Source organism: Epinephelus lanceolatus, chromosome 17, assembly GCF_041903045.1.
Source record: "Epinephelus lanceolatus isolate andai-2023 chromosome 17, ASM4190304v1, whole genome shotgun sequence".
Classification (NCBI taxonomy): Eukaryota; Metazoa; Chordata; class Actinopteri; order Perciformes; family Serranidae; genus Epinephelus; species Epinephelus lanceolatus.
In genome coordinates this window covers 17,106,209-17,131,363 of record NC_135750.1, presented here as the reverse complement: position 1 = coordinate 17,131,363, position 25,155 = coordinate 17,106,209, and the positions used below count along the sequence as shown (strand labels likewise).

The 25,155-nt window shown below is 41.7% G+C and overlaps 1 protein-coding gene across 2 annotated transcripts in view; it reads left to right on the top strand.

Moving 5' to 3' along the window:
- The window catches only part of ctbp2a (C-terminal binding protein 2a), a 91,433-nt gene that overhangs the window by 4,845 nt on the left and 61,433 nt on the right, over nt 1–25,155 (top strand). The window lies entirely within an intron of this gene.

Sequence of the window (25,155 nt, the reverse complement as noted above, 5' to 3'; positions counted from 1 at the left end):
CATTCTGCGACTGAGTGAGAAGACAAAACTCTCCATACCAGCAGGTGGCAGTAGTCTGTATTTTCCTTCCATGAAGAGAAACCAGGAGACCAATGGGACGGATTCATGATTCTAGTTAGCCAGTTAGCACGTTAGCAACACAACCCAGTGTTAAAAGAAGAAATGATTTTTACCGTGCTCTAGGGAACAGTAATGCAGAGAATTACGAACAGTTTGTTTTTGTTTCTCTTCTCGTGCACTGAGAGATTTCTCACAATGATGAGCTGATTCAATATAATTAATCGGGCAAAAAAAAAGAGCTGTCAAAGGCTGAATTTTGTTGGGACACACCTCAAAAACACTCCCCAGAAAGGAGGGCAACAGATGCTCACTGACAGCCCGTCACTGAGCAATGGCCGACTGTTGACTTGGTATGTCAGGGTCTTTACATGCTGGCTCGCTGTCATAGCTTACTGGGACTCTCAGATAGAGCAGAGCCATCTTTAATGATACTGGTAGCACCTGTGCTAAAAGGTCTGCTGTGAAAAGGGCCAATCATCTAAATGACTGTTGCCTGAGTGTGGCTACAGTATGTTGTGGATGCATAAATGTGCATTTCTCTAAATTATTAACTCATTATATTATTGGAGGAAAGCGCTCAGCGGCAGTGGAGGATGTTTACTGTTCCCCGTATTTATGACCATGGGAGTTTGCTCACACCACTTGGCTGTCTAATAGCCTCCCACCTGGCGTAAACCATCACACTGTGGAGTCCCTGCTCCTCCTTAATGACTGGCTATTTTCCTCCAAAGAAGTCCTAATTGCTCTCTACTGCATGCATGGACATTATGCCAGAGATAGATGGGGGGAGGATGAGGATGGATGAAGGGGCGTAGTTTGCAGATCTAATAGGGATGTAATACACTGTCTTTCCAACATGGAAAAGCGTGTGTGTGTTTGCCAGCAGAGGAGAAAAAAAGAGAGTTGATCTTCTCCCACTCACCTCCCCTTCCTTCTCTTGGCAAAGCCTGAGCTTTAAACACCTGCCATTAACTTTCATGCAAACCACAGAGGATTAGGAATGAATAGTGGCACCGTCTTCCAACTATGTGTGCATGTACATGTGTGCTCGCGTGTGTGTCTGCGTGTCACTTTTGCAGGAACTAGCAGAGACAAAGCACCATCTGCACGCAGCAGGCTGTCCTGACTGCCTGCTCCTCTCGCTGGGGCAGAGAAGAGGCTTTCTGTGAGCATTGTTACGAAACAGACTCTGCTGCTGCTGCTGCTGTTGCTGCTACGCTGGTTGTTAATGCTGACAGCTAATAATGTCCTCCTGGATGACTGTGCCTTGCTGGAGCCAGAGTGGAGAGACAGAGACTAATGAAGAGAGGCAGGAAGTGAAGGGGAGAGAAAGACAGAAACAGATAGAGAGGAAGATACCAGTTGGGCGTGCAGCTCTCTCTCAGTCCGAGCTGGTGAAGTTTCCTGAAGAGGATTACACACATATACACACAGACTGAAAGTGCAGGCATATGTATTGTGTTTTATTTCCTCTTTTTTTTTTGTTCCTTCCTTTCTACTCGCTCACTCCTGTCTCAGCGTCTCAGGAGGGAGGTGGGCATGAGGAGGAGGAGGAGGAGGAGTAGGAAGGGGTCCATTGTGTCTCAGCAGAGCCCCTATTCCAGTCCAGCTGACATAGACTTGTGTCAGGAGGATCCATCCTGCTGATGTTAGGCAAGCTGTAAAGTGAAAGAGATGTCTAAAATGCTGAAGTGGGCCCTGGCCAGTGGAGAGATGGCTCTGTTTGTTTGCCATTCTGCTGAGCACCACTTCACAGAGAAAACTTTTCTGCCCAAATTTGCTGACGGGGAGAAAGGGGTGGAGGAGAGAGTTGGAGTTGGGGTTTTGGGAGTCACTTGTGGGCACACACAGCTTTGCCCATTGTGGGTCTTTGACATTGACATTTGGACATGGTGAAGGGGAGAAAAGAGTTAAAAGCTTACTTTTTTTTCAGCTGTCTCCTACCACACAAACTGTTTTGCCACTCCTCACAATTCTCAGAGACAGCAGTCATTGAACCTTCCAACCACATGAATATGCATGATAAGTCCGCTTTTCTTCTCTGCCCTCTGAGCTGTATTTTTTTTCCCACCCAGAGACCTGTCGTGTTGTGTTTGATTGGCCCTGACATTTGAAAAGGTCCTTGAATAAAAAAAAAAAAAAGTTGTTTATGACAACTGGAGAACTCTCCTTGCAGCAGAGTAAAAATGGCATTTTGAAAGGAGCACAGCTCCTGCATATTTAAATGCTAATGGCTCTGTGAATGTGCAGGCTAATAGGATGTTTCAATCTGGAGTAGTGCAGTATGTACACTTTCAGTATGCAGGCACACTGTCTGAGTGCTACTTCTAATAGCTCTGGAAGGTGCATCAGCTCATTTTATTAACTGATTATGTGGAGTCTGAAATTTTTTTTAAATAAATGATCACTTTCTTTTTTTTATGGCAGCACAGAGATTATCTCAACACAGGCACAAAGAATAGACTTATATTCAGAAAATAAAACCCTCGGGGAAATCTTGTTTTTTGAAATTCTGACATCTGTGGTGTATTATCGCAATGGTTATGATGCAGATAAAGTTTAACAGCTTGTTTTACAAGCCTGCTGATGCCATGTGACAGAGTTAGGCTGCTAGTCTTAGACGGGGCCCCTGTGGCTCTGACTGGGCAGCCCTGTAATGAAGCGTCGGGTCCTTGGTTTATTATGAGCAGTTTTGTTAGCAGTAGCTGGCCACAAGTGCCACTGATCTCCCTGGACTTTGACCTGCTTGTGGAGTATTTGGTCTCATAGTCCTGCTTGCTCTCCAGCTTTTAGACTGTGTGGACACAGAACAATTGATGATGTCATTAGATAGGAATTTGTATTACATCTGAGCCTGTTCTCCCATGGGTGTGGTGAGCTCTTTATGAAAAGTCTCGCTATCATTGTGTTAGTTTATCCAGCATCAGCCGTTAATTGATAAATATAGAGTGATTGTTTAATTTGATAATGTAGAGCCTCAGGAAATTAGGGTTTAAAGAGGTAGGGGGACATGAGTCAAAGGTCCTGATTCATTTCTAATTCTTAATATGTCACCATTATATGATATCATGTAATCTCAGAACATTAGTACAGATGATATGGCATTTTGAGAGTACAGCTTCAGTATCATGACATATTTCTGAGTGAAACAGGATAGCCATGTGGGACATATAACTCAATGGACGAATTTGATTGCAAGCTTCATACATGGGACATATTGGCAGCCTACATCTCAGTGGCTGGTGGATGATGTCAAATTATTTCTAATGCTGTAACAAGAAAATCAATGTATACTGCATGAGGTCTAATAAACCAACATTATTTGCAGGTTGGCCTAAAGGTACTCACTGTCAAAGTAGGTAAGACCCCATTGGTGTACACCGTCGGGGCCTCACCTACTTTGGGTCAGGGAAAGAGAGACGAAGCCCATCGTATGTTCCATAGTTGTTGAAGCAGTCCACTGTAGAATGCCCTGTACATAATCTGGAGATGTCACAGATGTCACTCTCCTCAAAGTAAATAAATTTAAGCCAGCAAGCCTGTAAACATGATGTTTTGGTAAAACAGAATGTAAAGTTTGACATGCTGAACACCCTAAGACATACCGACATACCATGCTGTTGCTAGCTAGCAAACTAATGAATCTTAGCTCTGTGTGACTAAATATCGCAGACTGATTAATGGGTGGATGTCATTATGTTATTATTAGTTGAAAACGGTTGGTGCAAACTTACGTAAGCACACATCATATTTTGTTTTACAGTAAGATAAAATCAATGTATTTGTATATCCGCCTGAGACCTGAACTTTTGTTTGGTAGGCCTTTTTTAATTTCTCCTAGCTATTGGGGATCAGTAGGACCTGATAAGAATAAAAACCGAAACATTGTCAACAATAATTAAGTCCCAATGTCCTCAAACGAGACAATAACAAAATCCTAATGTCCTCAAACAGGACAATAATAAAGACCAAATGTCTTAAAACCAGTACTTCCTAACAGTGTCTTATCTTGTTACTGTTGCTAAAATTGGTCAAATGTGTTGCCATATCAAACTTAGTGATGTTACGCTCGAGCCAGTTTGCTCGACACAGTGTTGATCTTTTGAAGTGCAATTGTTCCGATCCCTGCTTTGGCATGCCCACAATCACGTGACTACCGAGAGCGAGGCCTTGTTACAGGCTTTTCCAGGTCTTCCATTTAGATGCAGTTCTGACACACAGCCAGCAGATGTCACTCTTCTGACTGTAGGAAATGCTTCGAAGCAGTGTGTCATTCTTGAAGCAGTTGTGCCAAAGTGGTTCACTGCTTTATGAAGCTTCGATTTCACCATCACTAATCAAACTACAAACATTATTAATCATAGGTAAACAAGTTTCAACCATAAAATGTGATCAGGTTTTGGACCTTGTCCACTTTTGTGTCGGGATTTGCTGCAGACTGACTTAGCAGAGATGGCTGCCATCTTGTTTTTACATGGATTAGTGTATTGTGCTCTTACTACCACTAGATGGCACGAAAAGTGTCCACGAACACGGACAACAGGTCTTAGTTAAGTAGACTGAAGTATAAGGTCCAGTACACCCAAAATGTGATGTCCTCATATGAGGAAGCAGGGTCTCAGGAGGGAAGGGAAGACATGGATTTTCTTTTTCTATCAGACTATTGTTAGTTAGGTGCACAGTATGACCAGGGATGTGGTTTAAAAGAGTTAAAAAATTGTATTTTGACTTTATGGCCTGATCACACCAGGAAGTGGCACAGCACAATACATCCATGTCTGGTCCAATCTTGGAACCTACCGGCTACTGGTCCGATGATGATAAAGCCTCTTGGGGTGAGGGCCTATACCAATATTACCAAAATTTTGTCCTGTCACCTGTTTATAGAGATGATGTCTGGTCTGAAGAGTGCTTTAAGGAGGATAAAAGCTATCTGAGCTAGACAGCTGCTTGCTATCTGTCAGTTAGGAGCAGTTTATATGGATCCTTCCTTAGTTGCTCTTCCTGAGGTTCCTGAAGGAAGGGGGGTCCAAGGACAGAGGGTGTCGAGGGTGCCCTCTGAGGCAAATCGTGATTTGTGATATTGGGCTTTTTAAAATAAAATCCAATTAATTTCTGTTGAATTGAATTGACCCCAACAGAGGAAGTTGAATGGTGTAATACAGCTAATAAGCAACAGTAACTTCCTCCATTTTGGACTCTTAGCTGTCTGTTCCCTCAAAACTAAGACAGCTGGCTGTTATGAATGTGCGTGTCAGAGTTTACCAGAGTTAAACTTGACATGACATTTTTGTGGATTTACTGCCCCTGCGAGTGAGAATCCACAGATAGTGGCATTTTATATTGGAGTGAATTGATTTCACTTTGACATTTTGCTGTTTTAATGCTGGTTTGACTGGGCCCTTAGGCCACCAGCATAACCCAACCTTTATTTTTTATTGCCATAAGTTTATCATTGCAGTCCAGGTTTAAACTGCCTACATACATATCACGCTTTCATGCATCTAACAGCCTCTTTGCTTGCATAAATACTGGCGGGAGTCCAAGCAGGGAAATCTGGCAAATGTCCATGAAACCATTTGACTCCTAAACCACACCGTTAAGTGAGAGGCTGCACTTCACATTGATTTAAATGAGCAGTGGACATCAACATGGTTGCTGCTACAGAGCACCATACACCCTCACACATGCTTACACAATGTCACACAAAAGCAGTTATCTACTTGTTGCTGTATGGAGAGCTAAACAGGATGAGCTGTCATCCTGCTCCTCATCACTCATCTGTGGTGAAAAGTGGCATATTATCTCCTCGTTGCTAGCAATTATGGAAGTGTTGACAAAGTGAGTGGCGGAGCTGAGCGATGGAGTCTTATCGCCTCAGCTATCTCCATTATGAATATGGATATCACCAATGTTTGGCGAGCCCGAGGCTAATTCTTTGATTCTTGGCTGCTGAGAAGCTCAGTGGGATGGTTGGCTTTTCAACTCGTCAGCTTGTTCGCACAAAGACATGTTTGATTTTCACCCGTATGGAGATGTTTGATTCCTGATCCTGAACAAAAAGGATTTACTGTGGGTTAATGTTTCACTGAGCCTGAGAGAAGCCACAGACTCTCAGTCCCTCCCACTCAGTCCTCTGTGAATACTCCCCTCGGGACTCTGTGTGAGGTTAGAAATAGGTGTCCCTGGGGTTTTCAGACAGCTTTACCAAATGCTATTTTAAGGAATTATACACATGTATGCTGCAATTTTTCTTGTTATTCTTTATATTTACATATCTGACATATCAAGCAGAGACGTAACTCTCTGTACTAAACATTTACTGAGCAGGATTTTGTTCCCAGGCTACAAGTGAACGCTGCTTTTTATTTATAGCTCCCAACATCTTTTGACCTAAGGTGAACATTTTTTCCAATAATGAAGTTTTGTGCCATCAGGAGATAGGGGAGTGCATTAGTACGATAACAGAGCCACAGTTCATTGGTATTGCCTTCTCAGGGATTTCGCTGATGCATGAGGTCTATGTTTTACCTACAGCCATACTGAACTCGCTGTTTAAAAAAGCAACACAGCCAAATTTGAATATGAAGAAAGAGAGACGTGCTATTTTTCCGATCAGACATGCAGTGAATGCAGCGCTGCTGGAAAGATTTTTTTTGTCATAAAATTGATGTACCAAGGGAAATATGAATTCCATGCACCAGTCACTTTATGCTGGTATTGTTAATATTCTGCGTTTTTTTCTCTTGTTATGGGCTTTGTTTTTTGTTTTAATCTCATCTAGAATGTGCCATGAGAAAAGTTTTTCATTTCACTGCACACAGCAAGCTGAAAGGATGATAAACTTGAACAGAGGTTATATGTTTTGTGGTTTTTTCAGCCTCGGGGGAAGTTTGAACCGCTGAAATATTTCAAATGACTCAAAGAACACAGCTTTTTGTTCCACTTTTTTCACCCACTTGTCCACGTCTTTTCTCCCTTGGTTAAACCTCATCCCTGACCTTTCTCTCCTCTCCTTTTTTTGTCTACTGCTAAGCTCTCTTTCCCTTATTTTCCTCTGAATATCAGTTGTGCATCCTAATCCGTCTGTGCCCTTATCTTGTCTTTTTTTTCCCCTCAGTTTCATCGCTGTGTGCTTTTGCTCACAGGTGGCTGAGGGGTGTGCTGGCTGGCTTTTGTTTCCCCTGTTTGGTATCTATTGAATACCAGCTGTTGTCCTTGGTCAGGGAAGCATGCCAGTGTAAGAAACCTGCCTCATACACACGTACACGTACATAAAAGCAGACAAACACACACATACCTGCACACAGACTTAGACAGAAATACACATGTATGCAGTGATACGTTGGCCTTTATTAAAGCAAGCTATGAACTTAACATGGAGGCTGAAAGGAGACTACCACAGCCATGATGGTGGAGTAGAGACAAAACCTGCTGTCATTGAAAAGAGGTCCTTTCAGGTACCACTGACACAAAATGTTCTGTGCAGTTAGTGTTCATGGCTGCAATTATGAAGCCTCGTAAAGGAACACTGCCTCGTATGATGCCACGCACAGTCGCTGTCTCGTGTCTTGCTTCCCATCATCTTGCCTTTCATGCTGGGCAGAGTTTTCAGGGCCCCCTCCTCCCAGGAGGCTGGATGCAGCCAGACACCCACCTTGGCCCCAGTTCCCAGGCGACACGTCTGTGTTTTTTGGTGTCCGTCTGTATATATGAGTCTGTGTGTGTGTGTGTGTGTGTGTGTGTGTGTGTGTGTGTGTGTGTGTGTGGGCAGCAGCGTTCAGCGGTGTTCTCACAGCCCAGCTGAGACTGACAGATGGAATCATTTCACACAGAGACAGAAAGGCAGGATACAGGAAACCAGGGTGTGTTTAATAGTCCTGGCGCTGCTGTGGTTGGTATTAATCTAGGTCAGTGGCGTTCAGCTCAAGGCAAGTCGGCCTCTGGGGCAAGCTTGGCCTTTCCTCAACCCCATTTACTCAACTAACTTACAGTCTACTTACCTAACATGTAGTTTGCTGTTAAAGAACCCAACAAGATGTTTACGCTGTGTAGTGTTGTGCAGAGTACAGCTGTACCTGGTTCAGCTGGCCTTTTGCAATCAGAGCACAGAGGCTCCTTGTAGCGACCCACATGGCTCAAACTGTTGTAGCCCCTGGACCTTCATAACACACTCCAGGATGTTCAGCTCACAGCATAGTAAGCTGAAAGCTTTCTTTTTGTTCTGGTAATCATTATCATTTGTCAGATGAAATCATATAAGGCACAGTATATAACAAGCTCCTTTAACTCGTGTATTTCAGATAAGTCCTTTCATGCCTCCTCTTACACTGTAGTCTGTGATTTTGTTGTTGTCTACGTTTCCAGACTGGCTGGGTGTGTTTATGGCATCCTGGATGGCTCTGGAAGTCCATGGTTTCTGATTGTGGAATGATTTACTTGTAGTTTTTAGGGCTGTAATCAACCAAAGAAAATCTTGTTTGACTGAAATTCTACCTGTTCATCGACCAATCGATGACTGAGTGCACAACCTGATGGTGTTGTGTGTCCACCAAAGCATTTCTAACACTTGCCCAGAGCAAGTTAACCCCATATCTAAGCGAGTGAAATGCCCTGAGTGAAATTCAAATGTGATCTTGGGTGTTTCAATATCCGAAAATAAACTGCAAACATGCAACACTTTTTGACCTGCCTGCATGAGTCAAAACGTGTCCAATTCTTGGTCCAATTCTCACAGATGTATTGCTCTTGTATGAAAGGTTCGTGTTTCTGTAGTTAAGCACTTAGCACTGGTCTTTGTCTGTCCAGAGAAAAAAGGTCTAAGGTCATTATCTTCAACAGGAGAGTGGAGAAGACAGATTTATTACTACAATAAAAGCACCTTGGACACAGCCTTTACCTGACAGTTCAAGAAGCTTTGTATTCCAGCCTTGAACTGTGGTGACTTTTTGGAGACTAATTACGAAAATAATTTCGTAGTGATAAATCTGACACTGAATGTCTTTTGTGATTATTTATCCATTTTCTGGTTAAAAATGAAAGTTGAAAAATGTTTAACTTTGGTAAAGATGCTGCGCTCGTCACTATCACCACCCATCAGTGGAGGAAGGGTGGGACAAGCACAGCAAAGACCGCATCATCACAAGAGGACAAATACAAGCTCTTAACAACAACAGCTGTCGTTTTTCAGTTGGGTAAAGAAACCTTTGGTGGACACACAACCTTATCAAAGTAGCTCCAGTGATTATCAGACCAATGACAGTTTGGTTGGACAAGAGCATAACAACCAAACAGTTGACCAACCAACCAAAACTTCACAGCCCTAGTAGCTTCGGTACAGTTGCTTCTGTCCTGTTCTTCTCCTTTTCCTAAATTAAAACCACAGCAGACTCAGTGAATTCATTGATGTCATGTTTAAAGTGGACAGTGGTGTCCTGGAACGTGCTCCAGACTCGGATTGGATCTCTTGCATCACTGGGGGCACGCATCTTTGTTTGTTTACATACCTCGACCTGGACGAGAGGGCCGCATGGTTGCTTCCCATGAACACAGGCAGTAATTCTACTCTGCCATATACATCAGAAATGTTTGCCAATAGACAGCTGAATTTTAGTCTATGCTTGCTGAGCACAATTTACCACAGACACACTGTCAGGGCAGGATATAAAACCTAAAAACTTATTAAACGCTGTCAAGTAATTTGAAGTTTACATGAAACGCTTCGCAAGATTCTTAGTGTTGTTTAGGCTAGTTTTTCTCTCCTCACATATTTTCTTTGCTGAGTTTAGACTATGTTTTATTGAGACAAAGTTCTTGTTTGGCTGCCTGTGTTAGGACAAACAAGGAGAGGTTTGGCATGTTTTTCAATGAAAACAGGTTTATATTGCTCAAACTAAGGTATTGACAAAAAAAAACAAAACACTGGTATCAGTTTTCACAACTGAGAGATTTTAAATTGGTCATTTTTGTTAAAACATAATACCCAAAATGACTAAAAAAAAAAATAATAAAATAAATTGTTATGCTTGAAATGCAACATCTTCCTACTCTTTGTGTAATCTACAGAGTTGGACATTTTAAAAACATCCAAGAGAGTCAAAAGGAAAATGCTTTTTTCTCAAAAAAGAGCACAATATTTTTCCATAGATAATGCATCTTTAACACTTTCAAGTGTGTATTTTTATATGTTTTATGCAAATTCTCCAATTAAGAAATGAATATTAGCCCACATTTTAAAATTTAATACATAAAAAAGGTGATGTTCATTATGAAAAGTGAAAATTTAATAATCCATTATTCCATGACACAAATTAAAGCTACGTCTTATTTTCATGCCAAAGATGAGCTTTGATTGATTCAAATTAGGGGTACTTAATATGACCGAGGGTTCAGAAAGCTCTCGTGGTGAGAATAACATTTCTGTATCATGAATTAACTCCTCCTAGAAATGTGAGATTGGGAACCGAATCTCATTGAAAATATGAGCGTTTGCACTCACATCGTGAACTCGTCTCTACAGTTAATTTGCAGTGTAATTGCTTTTACCGTTGTTGCATATGCATCAGGTGCTCAGTCGTTAATTGATAGGGAACGACAGATCATCAAGTTCAACAATTAAAACTCGCACTTGCCAACCTCAACACACAAAAATGTACAAGTGTATCTAATTACGCTAAAACTATTCTGAGGGGATTTCGTGGGAATGATTCACAATTATGTATTATGTGGAGACTAAATTTTCTCACTAATGTCGTACCTGACGAGCAATATTCAAATAGATTTTGCAGTAAACTGTTGACAGTGATCATGATGTTATGGGAAGGAAGGTATTTGTGGCTTTCTGTTTTCGTCCTCCTCATGTTTGCTCTTTAGACCCAGAAGCAGTTTTATTTATTTTAATAGTCTCTCCTCGTCAGTCATGCTCTGTGTTTCTTTGAAAATGAAATGTACTCTCTAAATGGGACTGTGGCATCTTTGTTCTTCAATCAGCCATTGGTTGAGGGAGTTTTTAAGAGATCGGCTCCGTTCCAACACATTCTTATTCATTTAATTTTTTATTTTTTTTTTAGTTAAGGAAGGAAGAATTTGAACATCCATCTCCCTGAGGCATAATTACTCCATAGCCCTAAAATATAATTGCATTTTTGTTGCTCATCTTTGCTCTTTCCTTGGGGTTTCTATCATGTTGCAGCTAAATGGTTTTAAACATTTCACTCTGGAGAGGTGTGAGAAATCAGCGAGCATAAGGTTATATATTTTGAGTTAATGGAACTAAATTGTTTTGACTTGGGCTAAATGATAAGGCGTCTGTTCTTTGCTTTGGCCTCATGTCAATGAGCTGTTAGCTGAGGAATGGGGAGGTGCTAAAGAGGCGAGAAAGACAAGGTGAGGTGGCAAAGAGTCCAGCTGATTACAGTTTCACACATGCTGTAGAATATAATGCTTCAGTGGCAAGACTTTAATTAGCAACACAAGCACTGGCTGGTTTGTACTGGCTGATACGGTGTTGACCCTTTTGGAGGAGGTCATGGCTCCGACCTTTGAGGCTCTGCTACCTGGTGTTACCCACTAATAAGACATTCCACTCAGTTTCACCAATTGATCAGGGAATATTCTTGCACTCACATGATGCTGAACATTCGCACATGTTACCAAGGTCATGAAATATGTTATGTTATGACATATATGTTATGTTCCTCGTACAGATCCCTTATAAGATAAGTTTCTTGACTGTTCATGGCCAGAAAATGGATTTAATAGCAGTAGAGCTGCAACTACTGTATTATTTTCAGTATTCATTTATCTGCTAAATATTTTATTGATTAATTGTTAACGCATTTAGTATGTAAAATGTCAAAAATGAAGACTTTCCTTGAGCCTCGAGCGACGTCTTATTTCATATGACCAACTGTCCAAAACTCAAACATTTTCAGATTACAATGATAGAAAACAATAACAGAAGCTGGAACCAAATAATTTTGGCATTTTTGCTTAAAACATGATTAAAAAGATTGACAACTAATGAGCAAATATTTGACTCATCAGTTAATCAGCTAATAAGTTAAGGCCTGATTCGTGGTTTAGGTTTTGATTTCCTACAAAATTCAAACCAATCAAATGAGACTCATCTTTTGGTTCTTTAATCCCCACTAGAGCTCGAATCAGAGCTTTAACACCAGCCTAAATGAACCAAGCCAACTTCACAAACACACTACACTTTATTAAACCGAACTAAACAGGTTACGTGTGAAAGCGTTCTGAAGGGTGATTTCACACAGAATGGATTGTGGCCGCTGATAGCACCATTAATTGCCGATCACTTGCAACGGCTATCTGCACCGTCTTAAGGTCCAACTCACAAAACATATTGGCCAATGATACAATAGTGCAAACATACCCATAAAGCTTTGCAGCTTATCCATTTGGAACCCAACCCGCAAATAATTTCAGTCTCAGTTAAATCAAAAAGTTATATTATTGTTCAAAATATCCGCTTACTAGCATGCTAGCATCATGATGCCTTCGCTTGACTACAGTTACTTCTGCCATGATCACTGGAAAGTCTGGGCGTTACACCCTTTTTACTGTAAATGGGCGTCAGTTGCCACCAGCTCTCTGAAGATGCTAATAATTTCACTGTAACTGCGTGTGCAGTGGTGTCAAATGTATGTGTATTACCTTATTTAGATATGTGCAAATAGTGCAGGAACACGGAGATGCTAATTGCTTGGCAGTGCAGTTCTGGCTGCATTTCACCCTTTGCGGGTGTTTTGAGAATTACACACTTTCTTATTTGTGCAGGTTTAGCGGCCGCAAAAGTTGCACAATCCTTTTGGGAACTTGCGCCTGAGTTTCTAAAACATGACTAAGGTATTTCGCTTTTTAATCTCATGAAGAGCCAAATTAGCCGTATGTTTTAAAAATAAGTTCAGGGTAAGGGACAGTGGTGTGTCACCTCCTGTTTGCTCTATTTTTGCTGCGGTCATGACAGCATATCAGTTAATCAACTTGGTGTACATCCCTATTTAGCAGTTAGCATCAAATGGTATATGCTTATCATGTCTATCACCCAAGGAGATTGGTCTCATCCACCAGTCCCAGGGTGACCTTGAAGAGAAGTTGATCCAATTCACACAGATTTATTGCTCTTGTATGAAAGGTTAGTGTTTCTGCAGTTAAACACTTAGCACTGGTCTTTGTCTGTCCAGAGAAAAAAAGGTCTAAGGTCATTATCTTCAACAGGAGAGTAGAGAAGACAGATTTATTACCTCAATAAAAGCATCTTGGACACAGCCTTTACCTGACAGCTCAAGTACCACAGGTTTTGGTGTGATAGTCTTCACATGTGTTTTTACATGCATGTGTGAGTTGAGATGAGTAAATTCAGTACCTAGTCGATCAGGTAAAGGGGAAAAAATATCAACATAGTATTTAGAGACATGTTTACAGTGCTTTTTATTTAATTCAAATGTGGACTCCAGTGTTCTCAGTCTTCAGTGGCCTCTGTTGTGAAAAAATGAATAGCCAATTATTCCTGTGGAGATTTTATGCCAGACTTTGTTTTAGTTCATTAGATGTAAGGAGCTGGAGAGAGGAGGAATGCAGGCCATGCCGAAAGCCTCGCTGGGTTAGGCTAACAGGCTGCCGTGCACAATAATGTCACCATTATGCGTTTCCTGGGTGACTTAAACGAATAGGCATTATTACAAAATTGTGCATTAGCCCAAGTCAGCAGTTAGTGCTGCTGCAGTCTCATTTCGTTTAGAGTTGAGAGGAGAGAAAGATGGCGAGAATGTGAGAGGAGGGAGGGAGGGAGGGAGGAGGGAAGGGGGAGGATGGGAAAATGGTTCAGAGAAAAGGCGATGTAAAGGAGAAATGGGGAATGAAAAGGACGCTATCTGCCAGAGGCTGACAGGACATGCAAAAAGGAAGTAAAAAGATACATGGAGAGGCACAGATGGACTGACAGACTTGGGGGGGATAGTGATGATGATGGAGAGGTAGAATGAGGGGAGCTGTAATTGTCAGTAACTGGTGTATTTAGACAGGGAGGGTTGGAGGAAGAAAAAGGCTGGCAGGGAGGAGGAAGGTGTAAATCAGCGGTCTGAGCGACAGCTTTACGTGCCCCTCGGAGCCCCAACTATCCGATTAATGAGAGAAGAGAAACCTTAACCACCTTCCCCTCTCTGCCTCTTCTTTTTCTGCTATCTTGCACTTTCAGGGACATAAATCATAGACTCTTAAGCAGTCACTTTGGGTAGCTGCTACACAATTCTTCCTCAAAATGTTGACTGTAAGGTATGCCTGTCCTGTGATGTGCTGCATTAATGAGATTTCACTGCAGCTAGTGTGTCCATTGAACGACATGCATTCCAGTTGTTAAAGGAGCAAGTTGACATTATGGGGAATGTGCTTATTGGCTTTCTTGCCAAGAGTTAGAGAAGAAGATTGACACCACTGTAATGTTTGTTATCAGTAAATACAAAGCCAGAGCTAGCAGATCGTTAGCTTAGCTTAGCATAAAAACTGGGAAAAGCTAGCCTAGCTTTGTCCAAAGTAGGGCTGCTTGATTAAGGTTATATACTGAAATCCTGATTATTTAACACGATAACTCAGTGACTTCGAATTCCAGTCTGTTTTTGTCATTTCGCTCATCGACACACTCAGTTGATGCCGTTATGAATGAAATGTTAGCCATCCTGAGAGCTCTGCCTTCTAACGTAATGACAGCTCGGTAGGCTGTACCTGCAGCATTTGTATTGGCAACACGTTGTTTTTGGAAATAAAGTCACTAGAGGGCCTGAGAAGTCGCTAAATCTAATGAGAAAGTCACCAAGTTGGCGACATTGAACGCACCACTATTTAGGCCCAGAAACACACAACCTATATCAAAGAACTAGCTTCAATGGAAGCAGACTGTTGTGTTGTAGCATGTCGCCTGTGTCTCAGCCAAAAGTTGCACATGAACACACCGCAAAGACTTCAGCCGATGGCCAACCTGCATGTACATTTGTGCCTGTGTGAGAGGAAATAACTCTCCATACCAGCAGAACGCAGTAGTCTGTAATCAGTCATTCAAAAGGGGAAACTGGAAGATTGTCATGATGCTAGTTAGCCAGTTAGCACAATAACAACACAATTTAGTGTTGAAAGAACAAAGCATATTTACCGTAAGCCAGTGAAAAATGACGCAATCCCTCAGGAAGAGTTTCTGCCAAATAGCTCAATAGCTAAGGAATTTTTTTTTTTACTTTATGTAATGAGTTTGTTTTGACCTCACTCCCTTTTGACTTTAGCTGTTTGTTTACTTTCCTCACTTCTGTTTCTCCTCTCATGCGCTGAGCTGAACTGCCAATTAGAGTGATTTCATTCACCTTTGCTGTAGCCGTCGCCAATTCAACATGCTAAATTAGGTGAAGACTACGGCAACACTCACCTATGGCTTTGTCAGGGCTTTTAAGGAAAGGGGAGCGCTGGATTTCTAACACAACACACACAACTTGTTTTCATAACTGTTGAAAACCAAAATCTATTAGCACCTCTAAAGCTCATGTCACATTATAAATTTATCCAGTAGTGTAAAGCTGATAGTTACCTGGTTTATTTACATGATGCAACAGAAATGCATATTAGTAAGATTCGATGTGGGGCAGACAGTGGCCAATGTTACGTGCAGTTGGACTCTCGCAGGCTGTTAAGACATAAAGTAAAGTGTTGAACTATTTCCTCAAAAGGATGATGTTTAAAGCACAAGACTTCACTTCTTCACAAAGATATTCAAATCATAAAAGACTGAAAAGAGTAAAAAAGTTAAGTCCAGTTCATCTGAAGGTTGCCAGGTTTCCCTTAAGCTTAATTCTTTGACTACAAACCCATACTTGCACAGCTCAGTCCCTTTTGTGTCTGCGTGTGCTGGTGGTCATCAAGTTCACATAGTTAAACTAGTTCACTGAGGTCAAGCGCTGGAAGCTCGGCTGATCTATAAAAAGAAGGAGCAAAACGTTCTTTTTTTTTCAAGATGAAAACTCCCCCTTGTAGTGAAGGCCTCCACAGATATTTCAGTCAAACACGTGTTATGACAAAGTCAAAGCTGTAGCTTTACTTCATTCTGTGCCTTTTCACCTTTAGCCAAACCCACAGGTTTCTTAATCTGGCGAGAGGGCTCCTCTGAGAGATGGCCTCAGTCAGAAAAAGACCTCTTTCACTTTCTCTTCCCTCCCTCTGTGTCTTCTGTGCTATTACCAACCTAAACAAGATCTCCCGGGCTGCCTGCCTTGTTATGTGCTTTTCATCACAAAAGGAGTAGAAAAGAATGAGCTCGAGTGAAAGAGATGTAACACAAAGCACTGAAAGAGAGATATGTTTCTGAAGTGTAAAACTGGCTCTTTCTGCTTGTGAAATTTCTTGATGCACAAGGTGTCAGATGGAGAAGCTGTATGAATTCATAACCTCGCAGAGTGATGCAACAGCTGCAACAATGCAATGTAATGTCTGGTGCGGCGCTCTGAATATTTTTTTTTGTGGCAAATTGATGAAAATTTTACTTCTGTTTGTGCCAGTGTGAAACAAAGTAGAGAAGCTGTGGTCACACATCTGTGGCATACATCTGCCACATTTCACAAGCTCTTAACTTTGAACTCAGCTCAACTCTGTACCAATAATATATCCGTTGTTAAACTGCACGAAAGAGCATCATTTTAGAGCTTCATAATGGGAGTGGCATTCAAAGTATTTGTTGACACTGACACCTTAGTCAAAGCTTTGCAGGGCAACTTCACGCTTCTGCAGCCCAAACATGCAACTGTGTGAAAGTTTAAAGGGCTTCATTACCCAGAATTCTAGTAGTATGACACGAGTAATTGTCACACTTCTCAGACAGGAATAACTTCTTTGTAGTGGCTCGTAGTACCTGTTGCTGGTGGGGAAATATTTTAGTAGCATGTTTCAACCCACACTGGTTCAGCAGAGTGTTTTCTCTCACTGCTGGTGAAGAGACCGTTTGTATTTTGCTGGTCACTTCCTGCATACCAAGAAAATTTCAACCACTTACTATCTCGAGGAATCTGCCTATTATCATCTCAATTTATTATCTTCTGGTCCATGGGTCTTCGACAGGGGGTCATCCAAATTATTGTTTGATAATTTTTTTGTCCTTTTGTCCTTAAAACATGTCTGAAAATACAAATTGACATGAATCAAACATATAAGCAAAGATAAATCGGCCTATTGGCAGACAACAAACAGACAAACAACCCATTTAATGTATCCTTGTTGAATGAATCCATGACGTATAGATATATGAATCTGTCAATAATTAATAGCCTAGTATTGAATGCACCATTTAAAGATGTATGTCTACATGGCATTCGACCACCCTACACGTTATTGTTTGTTTGATATGCAACTACGTATATGCAGAAGGGGGTCTGTGCTCCATCTCTCCTTCAGCTAATGGGTCCTTGGCCTGAAAAATGTTGAAGACTCTTGTTTTTAGTCCATTAAATGTCTAAATATCTTGTTTTGACCAACAGTACAAAGCTGTAAAATCCTCACATTGAAGAAGCTAGAAGCAATAATAAGTACTTGAAATTTGCACTTGAACACTGACTTAGAAAGTTAATTGGTTGCAAAAGTAGTGCCAATAAAAGGTATTCTTTGCATGAACTTTCAGTTACTATGTGTAGACAGTATTGCCAGTAAGGTGGTGATCACACAGAAATGAGACACTAGAGACGGGGACGCTGGAAGCGCTTATTCAATGCGCGCTAGCTACCGGTGTCTGACGCTCAAAAAGTTGAAAATATTTTAACTTTTCAGCATCTAAAAACGCACGTCTAAAAAGAAGCGTCTACAAAAACGCACGTCTAAAAAGACGCCGGAAAAATGCCCGTCTAAAAAGACGCTTGAACACCGGTCAGACGCACAGTATCATAGGAAAATATTAAAAATAAAAATATTTTCTAGCGTTTCATCTCGGTATGATCGCTCCCTAACAGTGTAAGTGAAAGCCACTCCAAGATTCACTTTGTTGTGGAGCGAGTTTTGTCAGTTTGGTGTTTTGCCTCACCATATTTTTGTTTTGGGGCGGCATGGTGGTACGGTGGTTAACACTGTTGCCTCACAGCAAGAGGGTTCCTGGTTCGATCCCAGGAGGGAGCCCTTCTGTGCGGAGTTTGTGCGGTGTTCTCCCTGTGTCAGCGTGGGTTTCCTCCAGGTACTCCAGCTTCCTCCCACAGTCCAAAGACATGCAGGTTAATTGATGACTCTAAACTGGCCGTAGGTGTGAATGTGAGCATGAATGGTTGTCTGTCTCTATGTGTCAGCCCTGTGATAGTCTGTTGACCTGTCCAGGGTGTACCCCGCCTCTCTCCCAATGTCAGCTGGGATAGGCTCAAGTGATTGTTGAGAAGGGTTACTTTTGTATGAGTTTATACACAGTTTTATAAGAATGTCCTGTTTGGTATGCCTTTAAGAATTAATCATTAGACTAATTGTTTCAGCTCTAGACATCAGAAGTTGATTTGAGCAAATACAGAGTTTATAGAGGAGGAGATCATCTTTGATAAGACAGACTTACAGTCAATTTTCAGTTTTTACTCTGAAGAAAAGGACGTGCAGATATTTAAGTGGCACTGATGTAAAGAAAAACACGTTAAATAAGCAAACATTGAGAACCTAAAGGTGTCCTATGTAGGATTTTGGTTACTGTAAACAAGCTCACAAGTCGAAGTGAAAGTAAAAGCCAACCCCAGATTCACACTTGTTGGGGTTTCACCTTGCTGTATTTGCCTTTTCTTTTGTCTCTTTGATGCCTGCTGCTTACGGTATGCCAAGTGGTCACTACCTTTTAAGAAATCCCCGACCTCATCTGAGGGGAGTTGGGGTACATGCCCATGAACGTCCTGAGCACAGAAAATAAGAAAATACAGGCAGATGGCAGAGTCTCTGCAGGAAAATACACCACCACACGTCTAGTGGGTTATAGGTGATGATTGAGAAGGATTACTTCTTTATGAGTCGACATGTTTGCATAGTATATCTTTAAGAACTTCATTGGGATTTGCTGTGCAGGACAAACAAACAAATGAAAATGTAGTACACTACTCTAGATACACAGTATATGTGAAGTTTGAAACATTCGTCAGATCAGACGACAGTTACTTTGGTCACGATGTGACTTGGTAACATTCACAGACTTGTCAGGGAACCTGTGAACACGACTACCCAGCCACAAGTAACACAACACTGAGTGTGTGTGTGTTGAGCAAAGTGCCTGCCCCCTTGCTACAGCGAGCCAGACAATCCCTGGAGTTGTGTGTTTCTGTTGTTTGCATGTGTGTTTGAGTGTGTGACTTTCTCCTCTTTGTCTTCCTCTCCTCCAGCACTAAGCACGTATTTTCTCTCAGGTCAATCCCCTTATTGTTAAGTTACATAACAGCACTTAGTCAAGTAACAATCCAGCAGCGACGGCGCTAAGGGCTGCAGGATAACTGTACTTCCTCTCCGCCACTCCTCTGGCTGAGAGCTCTTCTCAAAGTTGCTGTTGACTTTTCAACCCGCTTAGTGGAGTCGACTTTTTTTCTTTTCTCTCTGGAAATAGAGTGGATCTCCTTCTTACATGAGTCAAAACTCTGGAATTAATTTATGGTAATGAAGTCATGTATACCACAGATTTGGGTTTTTGGTCAAATGTAGCTCTCAAACTGCTGAGCAGGCCATTCTTCTGAGCCGGCGGGTTCTGCCATCTCTTCGGCTGAGACCACCAGTGAGAAGAGAAATGATGAAATGATTCCAGGCGTTGAAGGTCATAGATCTGATCCTGAGTTTGTTTATTGATATTTTCATTATGCTTCACCAGATAATCAATCGATACTAAACACGCAGACCTGAGTTACATGTGGCCAACAAAATGTGCACACTTCATTACAGGGTGATAAGGTCAAAATCATTATGCTGATATTACCAACACTATTATCCTAATTTGTCAAATCAAGTATCAGTTATCAAATTGATGTGCAGTGGAAGTAACTGTGTTTTATGCATTATTTCATATCATAAACAAAACTTCACGATAAATTATGATAATTTGGACTCCACTGTCATCACAATTCACTTCCACTAAGTGTGCTTAAAAAGATAACTTGAAGCTGGATCGCAAAACTTTTGTCTCCTCCCTCTGGCAGTGAGAGTAATCACACAAACACTGTTAACGCTTGCTATTGACGTATACAGTACAGGTGAGCTCGCTGCATCTCCCCCGCCACCAGCAGCGCTCTCTTTACTTTAATCCTTCCTGTGAATGTCAAGTTTCTTTTTTATCTGGAGCATCCACTCCTTAAACTTTTCTTTGACGCTTCTTGGGATTTTCTCTGCTGGTCTTTCCTCTCTCGCTGCCCACTTTAGCTCTGGCTGGTTGATGTAAAGCGGATCAAGAAGTTGCCACAGTCAACAGTCATTTTGGATACCAGGATATTTGCTGTGACAGTTACCATACTGTGAAAACCTCATATTGTTGCAACCCTATCATGTCAGATACTGACACACAGGTGCACCCATTAGCAGCTGTATGAGACATGCCGGGCGGCGGCATTTTGTGACACTCTGAGCAACTGCTGTCGTATAAGAAGGTCTGCATAGGGCAGGCAGGAGGTGGATGGGTTAGACAAATTCCGGACTTTCACCCAGGAGACTGCTGTTTGTTTCTCGTGTGAAACCAAAGGCCAGTGGGTCCATGTCATTGGTCTGACAGCCCATTGGTCCGACATCCCATTAGTCCGACGGTCGGCGGTGCTGAACGGCTCCCGGCAGGCGTATTTCTACCTTGATGGTGCGCCATGACCGGCTCTGGGTCAGCTGGGAAAGGCTCGAGGCGAAGCAGGCTCACAGCTTATGTGTTTGTCACTTTCTTTTTCATTTTAACCCACACCATGATCTTTTCCTAATCCTAACCAAGTGTTTTTTGTGCCTAAACCTAACCAGACCTTAACCACAGGGCATCATGATGATTTCGAAACGGACTTCAGAACAATGGGTTTAATATGGTCGGAACAATGGGATGTCGGACCAATGGGCAGTTCCCAGGCCAATTGCATTATTTTACTTGGGGTGGCTGTGGCTCAGTGGTAGAGCGAGTCATCCATTTATCGGAAGATTTTCACCATGTGTGGTAGCCTTGGCCACCAGTGTGTGACTGTGTGTGTGAATAGGTGAATGTGACATGTAGTGTAAAAGCACTTTGAGTGGTATGAAGAAGAGAAAGGTGCTATATAAGTGCAGTCCATTTACCATTTAAATAATGATGTAGTGGCATACTAAGCTAGTGACATATGTCAGGTCACTACATTAGCTTAGTAACAGACATATTTATTTTAAGCCAAACCATGATGGATTTTTTTGTAAACCTAACCACATACTGTCATTGAATAAAGCTAAGGAAGTGAACCTAAAGCTGAAATGTTTTACCAATCGTCCAACTTCATTTTGAAAAGAGACTGTATGCATTTAACGAGTGGAAACTGTACATTTCCTGTGAAAACGGAAGATACAATTAAGAAAATATAATGCGTGTAATGAGTATACATTGACATGCTGTCCCTGAGTATCCAACTCTGATGCTGGAGAGGCACCTAGAGCGTTATAGTTTGACGTGTAGGGCCACTTACCAAGCCTCACTATTTGATGAGTTGAGATTGAGAATGCTGCACAGACACCAAAAGTTTGCTATACTGCTAAATCCAGAGAGCTTTCCCTGGCGGCAACAGGCTTTATCAGCACTTTGTGAACTTGTTTGTCAAGGCCTTAAATGTAACAGACATTTATTTATATGTAAAAGTCTTACACTTCTGAATCATTGCCTTGACCTGCAGTATATCTAACTGAAGTCATTGCTTTACACTGAAATGAACTGAACAGATGAAGAGAGAGCTGATTTTGGATGCAGTTTCTACAAAAATTACTGTAAAAATCTAGTTTTACTGGATTGCACAGTGTTGTTTTGTGAAAGCATGATTTTATTCCCATCTTGAATATCTTATAACCACCATGTGTTATTGGACATTATGATTTTGAGTAGTTGTTTTGCAGGCACTTGTGCACTATAGCAGCCTATACATACATATATATATATATATATATATATATATATATATATATATATCTCACTCTTATTCCACTGAGGCAGCTGTCAGTGAAGTGAAGTCTATATCAGAAGACTTTATAATGATGAAATGGCCAGATGCACCCGTGACCTGTAGTGTTGCCGCTCATGCAGCACAGAGTAGAAGATGCCCATGCATGTCTCCTCCAGTCTATTCATAGCCAAGGTGGTGTGACTCCCCCGCCTCTGACTGACTGTTTCCTGCCTTCCCTCTTGCTCAATTACTTCTCCTCTCCTCTCACATGTGGGTCTTCAGCTCTTTGGCAGGAAGGCTTACCTTGTGGAGGAGGGAAGCTGAAGCGGGGCTGACTGGTGAAGCGAGCCGAAATGTGTTTTTTGGTTGAAGAAAGCAGTCAGTGTCAGAGACAGATGGGAGCTCGCGGTGTGTTGAATGCAGGAGAAATTTAACACCTACACCTACAAACTTTTTAAATTCACTAAGCCGCGGAGCACCACCTCCTGCCCCAGCAGCTGGCCAAACAAAAATGCATCATCAGTTCATAATTCAGCCGCGTTGCTTAGCTTGCCCTCCAACCCGCCAAAACGCGACAGTTATATCTGCAGTTACAGTGCATCATATAAGTCAAGAAAGAGCTGTTCCCAAAGTGCAGCACTCTAGGATTGGGCCCAGAGGCGAATATGGAAATAAACAGAGGTAGGGTTATAAATGCAAAAGTGCTGAAAAAGATACAGTTAAATGTCGGAGGAGGATGGTGTCACACTGTACTCATCCTGTTAGATGATGTTTTTCTAGTGCTTTCCTCTCCCTCCCACCAACCCCCTTTTATGTCTTTATTCTGCTGATACAACCGCCTCCCGTCTGCTGACTAACTGACCCACATTCCTCTGTGTGACTCGCTGCCCTGAGAGTGTATGTGTGTGTGTGTGTGTGTGTGTGTGTGTGTGTGTGTGTGTGCGCGAGCTTACATTTCTGCTTGTCATCTTGTGTGTGTGTGTCTTTTTGTGCCTTCCTCTGTCTATCTCTGTCTGCCTGCCTTTTCCCCCACCGAGAGAAAAAAAAAAAACTGTGCCGTGTCCCTCAGGCTTCAGCAGGAACCAATTAGAAGATTGCTCTTTAGAGGAGCATCAGTCACTGAACATAAATGATTGGTAAAACGCCTCATTTACTCACTCCCTCTGTGTTTGTCTGCCTTGTTGCTGTGTGTTCCACTCAGTTTGGGGGCTCTGGTTGCAGAAGTGACATTTCTGAATTAAATTAGATGAATAGTGCTCGCCGAGATCAGGCTCCCTCTAGTGGAGAGTTGAGTCTCTGCAAGGCAGATGGCTGATTCTTGCAGGGCAGTTTGGTGATGCTGCTAAGGCAAGGGTACTCAACTTGCTTTGCCTGGGGGCCACGAAATAACACAAGACCAGGGTCCACTCAATAGACAAACATTAATGATAATTGTCAGTATATATGATAAATTAATTGCCGTGTTTTAACCTTTTGACATTTGCTGTCCTGCACCAGCTCCACACAGGGGCGTTTCTAGGACATTTTGGGTTGTCGGGGTTTTGGGGAATCTTCCTCTGGCACTCTTTCTGATAAACAAGCTCTATTTTGATGCTTTTTATGCACTCTGTCACCTTATTTACATAGAAAGTGCACAAAAAAATCTCATTTTGTATCAATTTATTCTCATATTGAAATAGAAAATAGTCATTGGGCCACCCAGCACACTATTTGGCCCGCTGACTGATGAGTGTTTGAGACAAAATAACTGTGTCTTATTGCTGTCAGATGACAATTCTTTTTTTTTTTTCTTGTGGTGCACTTTCAGGAAGCCAGGAAATCATGATTAGTATGTGTTAAGTGACTGACTGTTATCAAACTGCCTCATCTTCTTAATGAGCGTGACACTGAAAGGCATGTCTGTTAGAGACACAACTGGTCGGACTACTCTACCACATGATTAGAAACTGCTCTAAGCTAAAAGTTACCCAACCCTGTAACTGACAGTTTATTTCTTTTTGCACTGTGCAGACTCTCTCTTGAAATCTGCAAAATGTATGCCTCTTATATACGATGTACCACTGTGCATAACTTGGCATAATTAAGTGTTGTCAAAAACATATTGGTTTATCAATCGGAAATATTTGAAATGGTACTAATTTTCTGTAGTATGGATACACTGGAACCAAGTGCACCTTCGAGCTCTCTCTTGTTGTTAATGTTTACAACAGTCATTTTGTTGTTCTCTGCTATTAACCCCCCAAATAGTAGTCATTGTCATGTGTTTGCCTTGTTATATTTATCTTTCAATTGTAAAATTTTATTTTTTTACACCTTTATTGTCAATTTTTCCACATAATATCAAACATCAATATTTGTTGTATGTTGTTGTAAGTCATTGGCTGTGTCCGAAATCACTCACTACTCAATATATAGTACTCTACATAGAACTCCCTACATAGTGAGCAAGGAGTGGTGAATAGAGTTGTACCGATACCTATACCAGTATCGGAAATGCCTCCGATACTGTCTACAATGCGGTATCGGGTATCGGCGAGTACAGCCTATGACCAATCCAATACCACGTAATGCCTCATGTCACTACGCATACGCACGCTACAGGCAAACAAAACGGAAACGGAGTGGAGTTTAAAAAGCATTCTACTGTAGCCTTTAAAATGTCTTTTTTACCAAATTGTGTGGCTGCACTTTAACCTGTGTCTTGATCTGTGTCAACACTGGATAATAATAATAAAAAGGAAAAGGAGTTTAGACATACAACAATTCATATCCCATCCATTTTTATTTTACGCGCTGGTATCGGATCGGTACTCGGTATTGGCAGATACCTAAGGTTCAGGGATCGGAATCGGTATCGGGAAGGAAAAAGTGGTATCGGTACATCTCTAGTGATGAATGAGTGAATCATTTCGGATGCAGCCAATGACCTACAACAACATCAGATGCAATACATCAAATGGCAACA